This window comes from Sorex araneus, chromosome X, assembly GCF_027595985.1.
Source record: "Sorex araneus isolate mSorAra2 chromosome X, mSorAra2.pri, whole genome shotgun sequence".
NCBI lineage: Eukaryota > Metazoa > Chordata > Mammalia > Eulipotyphla > Soricidae > Sorex > Sorex araneus.
In genome coordinates, this window is record NC_073313.1 from 71,695,510 (window position 1) to 71,705,345 (window position 9,836).

The window sequence follows — 9,836 nt, forward strand, 5'->3', positions numbered from 1 at the left end:
CTAGTGCAAGGCAAAAGCCCTCCATGCTATGGTATTGTTCCAGTCCTCTCTCTCTCTAAAAATACATAATCAAATCCATCTTCTGTCTCTGAAACAATATATCTCAGGTTACTACTCTATCTTTTGTTATAGACGTAAACTTGTTGCTATGGAGAGTAAAATCTTACACATGGTGGATATTGCCCCCCTCTGAATTTCCCAGTGATTCAATTCCTATCTTTATTGTAATATGAATATCTCCTTTACAGTATTACTGAGATCTGTCTATCAACATGCTCAAGTAAGTACTACTTAAACAATAGCTCTTTAATCAACAAATACCAGTATTTATTATTCTACTTGTTTACTCCACTAATGATAATTTTTCTAATTTTTCTTTCTTTGTTCTTACTTTCTTCTTTCTTTCTTTCTTCCTTCTTTCTTTCTTTCTTTCTTTCTTTCTTTCTTTCTTTCTTTCTTTCTTTCTTTCTTTCTTTCTTTCTTTCTTCTTTCTTTCATCTTTCTTCCTTCCTTTCTTCCTTTCTTTCTTCCTTTCTTTCCCATGCTTTTTCTTTCATACTTTGGTTCTTTCTTTTGTTCTTTCTGAAGGGTTCTTGGTCCATATCTAGCAGTATTCAGGACTTACTCCTGATTCTGTGCTATGGGATCATTCCTGGTGGTGCTGTGAGAACCATATATTGTCCTGAATATCGAACCTAGGTCAGTGCACACAAGGTAAAACCTTACCCACTGTACTATCTCCCCGGTTCATAAAATTTTTCTAAGGTGCTTGCTTCATTTCATATCACAACTTTCTAATGTCTTCTTCACTATCTTGAATTATACTTTCCTTACAGCCACTTGCTGGACTGTTTTATTTTTTATTTGTTTTTAGGTTTATAATCAATCACCATTATATTGTGGTGAGCAATAGAAGAATTTTACCATGACATGCACCTCACTTTCCTCCTCTCTTATTGTTTACTTTCTTCCGTGTCCATTCCTCATTATTATTTTATTATCCTTCTGTGTCTATTCCTAGTTATTATTTTATTTTCTATTTTTTAAACTTGTTGAAAATTTGGAATTTTTTCTTGCTCAATTTTTAACCCTCTTCTTTTTCCCTCTACGCCTTAAACATTGATCTCATTCATTTCTATGTCTTTAAATTATACCTAATTGCCAATTATTTTCCCATTTATTTTTTACTATTTCTGAGAGGTTAAAATTCAGGTATAGGTTTACTACACATCTTATCTCAGATATCTCACAGTTCTCTCAAACCAGATATTTGTAAAGCTAAATATTTGATTTTATTTCAAAAGCTATCTCCCCATGTTTCCTTTCTTATGAATCCTGATTCAGTAAATGATTCAAGCTTGAAACTACTATCTCCAATTATTTCACTTTTTATATCCATTTGATTAAGTTCATCTTTCTGTTTATCCCTATGTATAGCTCTTGCTTGAACCAAAATATCAATATCCTTATCAGGAACATGTAAATAGTATGTATCAGAGTGTTATTAGTGTGTGTTAATGTGTGTTATCATGTGTGTGTCCCCACCTCTGACTTCTCTTATGAGAACAACTACTAAATAGAAAAATAGATTTGACTCTCATTGCCATTTAAAGAGAACCTATAAACTACGCCAAATAAGACAATATTCCAATACTTTTGAAAACTTATCCTTGTAAAAATTATATCTATAAAATTTTGAAGAACATAGCAAATGTATTTAGCAAAGTAGACGTTAAAGGGTATAAGTGATAGGTAAACAAAGAAAAGTTTTGTCTAGCAGAAAAAAATAGTGAACATTTACTACTGAATGAAAATGAGGATTCTCAGTGCTTAAAGAATGACTTCCTTATAAGACCTATTAAGTTGAGACCTATTATATGAAAGCTGCAATATGTGTGCTTATTATAAGGCAATTTTCAAATTGATCACAGTTTTCTTCTAACCTCATAATTGGAACCACAGTAATGTTATCTTTGGACCTGTAATTTTAAATTAAATTTTAATTTGAAAATGATTGTAGAGTCACACACAGTTGTAAGAAATCACACAGAGATAAAGAATGCCTTTTATCTGGGAAGGAGGCATTGTGAATCCTTTGTCCAGTTCCTTTCAAAAGTAACATCATCCAAAATTACAGTACAATTTCAGAATCAGAATATTGACATTGATAGGGCTAAGATGAAGAGAATTCCATCACCACAGGGATTTCTTACTTTTTTTCTTTATAGCAAAAGCATTTGCACACTGTATTCCTTAATCCATTGTGATGACTAATCTGGTCTCCATTTCTATTTTTGACACTTCAAAAATGTCACGTAAATGAAATTAAGTAAACAACATTAATTAATGTATTTACACTATTCAATGGACTGGAGCAATAGCACAGAGGGTAGGGCATTTGCCTTGCAGGTGGCTGACCCAGATTTGATTCCTCATCCCTCTCAGAGAGCCCAGCAAGCTACCAAGAGTATCCCATCCGCACTGCAGAGCCTGGCAAGCTAACCATGGTGTATTCAATAGGCCCAAACCAGTAACAACAAATCTCACAATGGAGACATTACTGGTGCCCACTCGAGCAAATGAATGAACAACGGGATGACATTGCTACTTTATTCAATATTAATGTCTGGTGATTCATCAATGTTCCTATATATATGAATAGCTCACTTCCTTCTCTTTCTTTCTTTTTTTTTTTGGTTAATGTTTTTGGATTTTGGGACACAGCTGGCAATGATCAGGGGATACTCCTGGCTCTACACATAGGATCACTCCTAACAGTGCTCAGGAGGCATATGGAATGCCACATATGGAACGCAGGTTGGCCACGTGCAAGGCAAGCTACACTCTCAGGCCCCTCTCACTTTTATCGCTGGGTATTGCTCCAAGGTATAGTTATCTACAGTTTGTTTAACTATTTACAAACTGGAGGCCATTTTGATTCTTTCCAGTGTGTGGCTATCATAAAGAACCATTCTATAAATATTTAAGTTTAGTTTTCATACAAATATAATTCTTCATTTTTCTAGAATGTATTCTCAAGAGTATAATGGATTGTTCATAGAATGTTTATTTTTTTCTTTTTGTGTCACACCTGGTGATGCTCAGGGATTACTCCTGGCTGTGCACTCAGGGGACCATATGGGATGCTGGGAATCAAACATGGGTTGTCCTAGTGCAAGGCAAATGCCCTATCCGTTGTGCTATCCTTCCAGCCCCCTGTTCATAGAATGCTTATGTGCTTAATTTTATTTAAAAAAAAAAACCTGTCAAGCTTCTTTCCAGATTATCTGTGGATTTTTACAGTCACACCAGCAATGTATAAATTATGTTTTTCCTCATCCTTACCAGCCTTTAGTGTTAACATATCTTAAAAATTTTAGCTATTTGAATAGGTGTATAGCAATAACTCAGATGATTTCAATTGGTCACTTGCTAATGGTTAATGGCATTGAACATCGTCCAACATGCCTACTTGCTATACATATTATTTTCTTTAACTTTTTAAAATTTTTAATTCAAACTACTAATAAACTCAGCTTTGGCATATGCCCTGAACTTCAATTAAAAGTATAACTTTGGAGAGATTTAAAATGTGTCAAAAATGAATTGACTGATACTTTAGGTCTTTCATTGTCAAGCTGCAGTGCCATTTTCTCATGTCCTTCAGTAAATACCTCTGTCAAATTAATATAAAAAAATCCTTTCTATAGACAAAGTTCTGGGTAGCTTTCAGGGCTCTCCAAGAGGGGTGGAGAGCCTGACAAGCTACCGAGAGTATCTCGCCAGCACGGCAGAGCCTGGCAAGCTACCCGTTGTGTATTCGATATGCCAAATACAGTACCAACAAGTCTAACAATGGAGACGTTACTGATGCCTGCTTGAGCAAATCGATGAACAACGGGATAGAAAAAGTTCGCAATAAATACTTTGTGCGTAGAAATTAATTCAAGGGGCCAGAGTGAGAGTACAGAAAGTAGGGCGCTTGCCTTGCACCTTGCATACCCAGATCCTAACCCTGAACTCCACCAGGAGTGATCCCTGAGCACAGAGCAAGGAGTCAGGCCTAAGCCCAGCTGCGTGTGTCCCCCCTAAAAAATACAAAACAATAACAAAAAAGTAATTCAAACATTCTTTGAAAAAAATATCTACCTTAAATATCAGCTAATTGGAATTTCAGGAGGCTAAAACTGAGAGATTTGTTTTTTGCATTTTGGGGTCTCACCCAGTGATGCTCAGGGGTTACTCTTGGTTCTTCAATCAGAAATTACTCCTGGAAGTGCTCAGGGACCATATGGGATGCCTGGGATCAAAACCCGGGTTGGCTGTATGCAAGGCAAATATTACCTGCTGTACTATTGTCTGACCACTAATACTGATAGATACCTTTAAGTTGAATAAATTATTATTTTTTTTGTTTCTTGAACACACCCAGCTATTCTCAGTGCTTACTCCTTGCTCTGTGATTGGCGATGACTCCTGGAATGCAATAGGGGATCACAGGGGGTCCCAGGAGTCAAAACCAGGTCTTCCACATGCAATGCAAATGCCTTATCCACTGTCGCTATCTCTGCAGTCCAAGGAGAGTTTTACTCTTTTCAGAAAACTCAATGGAAATGGTTTCAAGTAGTATTCAGTTCAATTTATACATTTAAAAGAGGAGTGTTCTTAACTATAAATGTACTAAGTCAAGGATAGCTCATAGATAGATTTCAAGGAAATGGAAGATATTTGAGAACTTGATCCCTTGGTGGGTGGTTAACACATCTGTCCTTTTTCAGCAGTGTTTTTGCAAATTCAGAGTCATAGAGTTCCCTCTTCATTATGTAGCTGTTGTTAGACCTATATAAATAGCAAGAAGGTAGAGCATGAGGAAGATAAAAAAATTATTCAGTGTCACTGATTACTCAGAAAATTAAAATGACAAAAAAATTCAATTCAAACCAGAAAGAATTTTCTATAACAAAAAGTCTGGAAAGAGTGTTGGCATCATTGTAGCATTGTCATCCCATTGCTCATTGATTTGTTCCAGCAGGCACCAGTAAGGTCTCTATTGTAAGACTTGTTGTTACTGTTTTTAGCATATCGAATATGCCACGGGCAGCTTACCAGGCTCTGCCATGTGGCAAGATACTCTCGGTAGCTTGCCGGGCTCTCTGGGAAGGGCAGAGGAATCGAATCGAACCCGGGTCGGCTGTGTGCAAGGTAAATGCCTTAGCCTCTGTGCTATCGCTCCAGCCCAGTGTTGACATAGATATGGCAAAACAGGAACACTTATTCACTACTATTGTGACTGTTCTTTGGTTTATTATCCTTCAAAAATGGTTTGGAGACTTCCCAAAATACTAAGGAAAGAACTTCCTTAAGATAATTCCATTAATAGGAATCTACTCAAAGAGCACAAAGTATTCTGAAACAACCTATGCCCACCTAAATGCATGGTGACAATATGTTCACTAGCCAAGATCTGGAAAGAACCCAAATGCCTAGAAATAGTGAGTGAATATAGTGTGGTATAGACATGCTCTGGAATATTACTCAACGATGATTAAAGATGAAATATTGATGTTTTCCACAACTTCCATGAAATTGGAGAAAGTAATGATTACTTGAAGTGAGTCAGAAATAAATATACAAATCCAGATATTCTCTCCCTTGTGGTGTATAAAGAACCAAAGCAAGTATTAGATGATCCCCAAAGGAAGCAACCCTAAAGTAAAGTCAATGTAACCATGATTTGAGGATCTTGGGGAGGGAAGGGATCTTGGGGTAATACTGGAGTGATTATCTGACACTATGTTGGGGAACCAGGTAATTCAGCACTGCAAGTACAGATTAACTCTTTTGCAATATTGCACTATTATAAAACAAAAGATATATTATTCTCTGAAATTTAAGAAGAGGCCTTAAGAGCCTTAAAAGGCCTTAGTTTTCAAGCTTGTCATCCATTTTTTTTTTAAATTTGATGCTAATCTTCAAATTCCACATATAAGAATGTTTTCTTTACAACTGTATTTAGTACAGCAAATTAAAAGGGAGCATGGATAAATTCAGCAGTAACAAAGAGCACAATGCATTATATAAGCTTCTTTATAAGCAAAATGATGTGTGTGATGACACTAGATTGTAAACTGAAATGATCTCGCATGAAGATTGGCTGCTGTATTCTCTATAGTTAAATGGTTTCCACTAGGATTTACTGTGTAAAGAGATTACTGTCTGAATATGAGAAGCTAAATAAAAAGGTAAAGATTCAGTTTTTATCATTTGTATCTAGTTGTATATAAAAGCATGCTTAGCTGCATTTTGTTGAACGATTTATTGTGTCAGCAGTTTGTGAGGGAGTTTTCAGACCACAATTTTAATTCATCTTAATCTTACAAGATATGCATATATACATATATATACACATATGTATTTATTGGACTGGAGTGATAGCACAGCAGGTAGGGCATTTGCCTTGCACGTGGCTGACCCGGGTTTGGTTCTTCTACCCTTCTTGGAGAGCCTGGCAAGCTACCGAGACTATTGTGCCCGCATGGCAGAGCCTGGCAAGCTACCCGTGGTGTATTCGATATAACAAAAACAGTAACAACAAATCTTACAATGGAGACGTTACTGGTGCCCATTCAAGCAAATCGATGAACAACTGGGTGACAGTGACAGTGACATATTTATTAATTTATCACTATCATTTCTAAGATCAGATTTAAATCGGTAAAGAGGTAGATTTGGGGGCACATGCATGGTCTTATAGCAAATGTTTAGACTGTCCTGATTTTTACAAAATCAGAACAGCAAGAGTATTCACATAAGATATATATTTTAACCTTATTTTTACATTTGAGAAAAAAACTCAGACTGTTTGGTCCAGGCAACACAGTTAACAAGTGATAGAACCAGGGACCCTCTGCTCCTAAAGACTTTGATTCCAGAGGCCTTCTAACCCATTTTGGCATCCAGAGCGGCTTCCTACAGCAATGCACTGGGACTGTGAGCTGGGCTACAGCTCCGCGCTGCCCGGGGATGGATCTTTCCTCTCCACCCTGTTTTTCTACACTGAAAATGGCTGCGGCAGCAATATCCACATGTCGAGAGCCACCTTCTAAGACTTCTAACCCAGAGGTGTACGGTTTTTACAGTTTGTGGCTCATAGGCAACCCTGGGAAGTGGGCGTTACCGGCATGCCCTTGGCCCAGATAAATCCGGAGCTGCTGAGCACAAAACAGACCCTCTGCTCCTAAAGACTTTAATTCCAGAGGTCTTCTAACACATTTTGGCATCCAGAGCAGCTTCCTACAGCAATGTACTGGGACTGTGAGCTGGGCTATGCTGTTTCTGGCAGAATTTTCCCTGGACCTTATACAGAAATTCAAAATTAAGAGACTTAACATCTCTTAATTGTCAGCAATGTGAAACGGTTCCTTTGTAGCAGGTCTGACTTTGGGGGGAAACTCCAAACAATAACAGTGAGTTTTTTGTTGAAATATTGAAGGTAATCAAACTAGCAGCCTTTTCTCTAGACTGTGAACTAAGCCATAGCCCCATGCCGGCCGAGAAGAGGAAATATCCCTCTTTCCCAGTTGTTTCCCATTTTCCGGGAGAAATGTGGCATGGCATCCACCATATTATGAGGCACAGGAAGGGGGATGAGAAAAAAAAGGGAAAAGGAAAAGAAAATAAAAGAATTATGTACTTGGAGTAGTGGGACTACATATCTCTTCATTCTAAGCAATGGAAAACTAATTATCAAATGCTTACTTGGTGGTAGGGCTGTCTTTCTTGGTGGGAAACTCCAACAGCAATAGTGAGTTTTGTGTTGAAATATGGAATGTAATCAAGGTAAAAAGAAATGAAGTGAAATTCATCAGTTATGCAATTTGGGATGGGGGGCGGGGGCGGGAAGTATACTGGGGTTTTTGGTTGTGGAATATGGGCACTGGTGAAGGGCTGGGTGTTTGAATATTATATAACTGAGATATAAGCCTGAGAACTTTGTAACTTTCCACATGGTGATTCAATAAAATTAAAAAAAAATTAAAAAGTGATAGAATCAGGCTTTTCTGTGTCCAAGTACTTATTTAGCTTATTTAGCTCTTTTCTGCTTCATGGAGAACATTCATCCCAACAAAATTCCTGAGTTCTAGGAGTGAGAGTAGGGTCAGAAATTAAAACATAAAATTCAATTTGAAGCCACAGAGCAGTCAATTTAAAGTTGTCCACCTAGTTAATACCCTACATAAAAATAAAAACTATTATCTTCCAGACAGTCACCCTTATATTATTTCCTCTAAGGATTTCTTGATGGGTACCCCAGGGATTAAAAAAAACAACACTTTGTTTTTTAAGACGGGAACAATCAAAACAAAGTTGGATGATTTATTTATTCCGCTCTTCCCCGCTAAAACACATAGGCCCATTTGTATGTGCAATGAAAATATACCTCATGTGTCATTACAGAAGTTGTCACCACCTCACTTTCTATAAATACACTGATCACTGATGGCTACAGCATGGTGTAGGTGGGGAGTTGAATAAATGATTTCTCGAGGGACATAACCTCTTCCTGGAGAGGAAAACAACAGAAAGGAAAGAACTCTGCTCTCCTTTGTAGAAAGGAGCTCACCCAGACCATGGTTAGCAATTGACTCATCACAAATAAGCATCTAAGCAGTTTTTCTCCAGAGTTCTCCCTGATTTAATTGCTGAGTGTTTGTGAAAGTGCGTGTTCCCTCCTCAGTTATAAATAAAAGATGAATCTAATGTAGGGTCTCAGAGTTTTAAGGAACTGATCTCTTTTTTTTTTGAACTAATAGGCAAGAAAAAATTTAATCTTGAGATTTTCTTGAGCTAGAAGATGTACAAATGGTTAAGGCACATGAGAAAAATGCTCCACATCGCTAATCATCAGGGAGATGCAAATCCAAATGACAATGAGAACAAGAACAACTAGTGCTGGCATGGGTATGATGAAAAGGGGATTGTTATTCATTGTTAGTTGTAATGCAAATCGTCCCAGCCATTTCAGAAAACTGTATGGGCAGTCATCAGAAAAATAGAAATTGAGGTTCCATATGATCCAGCAATACCACTTCTGGGAACACAAAAACAAATAGCAGAAAGAAAACACATCTGTACTTTTTTTTTGCTTTTTTGGGTCACACCCAGCAATGCACAGGGGTTACTCCTGGATCTTCACTCAGGAATTACTCCTGGCGGTGCTCAGGGGACCATATGGGATGCTGGGAATCGAGCCCGGGTGAGCCACATTCAAGGCAAACGCCCTACCCGCTATGCTATCGCTCCAGCCCAAGTCATCTGTACTTTTATGTTCATTGCAGCACTATTCATAATAGCCATAATCTGGAAACAAGTCTGAGAACAGATGACTAAATAGAGAAACAATGATATATTTATACAATGGAATACTATGCAGCCACCAGGAAAATGAAGTCATGATATTTCTTAAGAATGGATGGTAACAGAGAGTATCATGCTTAGTAAAGTAATTCAGAAGGAGAGGGACTGACATAGAATGACTGCACTCATTTGTGGGTTATAAAAAAACTAGTATAAGACTAATACCCAAAGAAGTAAAAACAAGGACCAGGAAGATTGGTCCATGATTGAAAGGTTGCCACAAGTACAAGGAGGGAATTTAGGATAGAGTAGGGACCACTATGACAAAGATAGTTGGAAAGGATCATTCTGGACAAGAACTGAGTGCTGAAAGTAGGTAAAGAGATATTCATGATAACCTTTTAGTACCTGTATTGAAAACTACAAAAGGAAAGAGTGCAAACTACAATGATCATAAGGAAAGAGAGAGAGAGAGAAGT

General features: G+C 37.5%; 1 non-coding gene across 1 annotated transcript; it reads right to left on the reverse strand.

Annotated features, from left to right (window-relative positions):
* Positions 1-6,677: 6,677 nt before the first annotated feature.
* On the reverse strand, positions 6,678-6,810 carry LOC129400607 (small nucleolar RNA SNORA72). Its single transcript, XR_008627813.1, has one exon. It is a non-coding gene; the product is annotated as a small nucleolar RNA SNORA72 (small nucleolar RNA).
* Between the last annotated feature and the right edge of the window lie 3,026 nt (positions 6,811-9,836).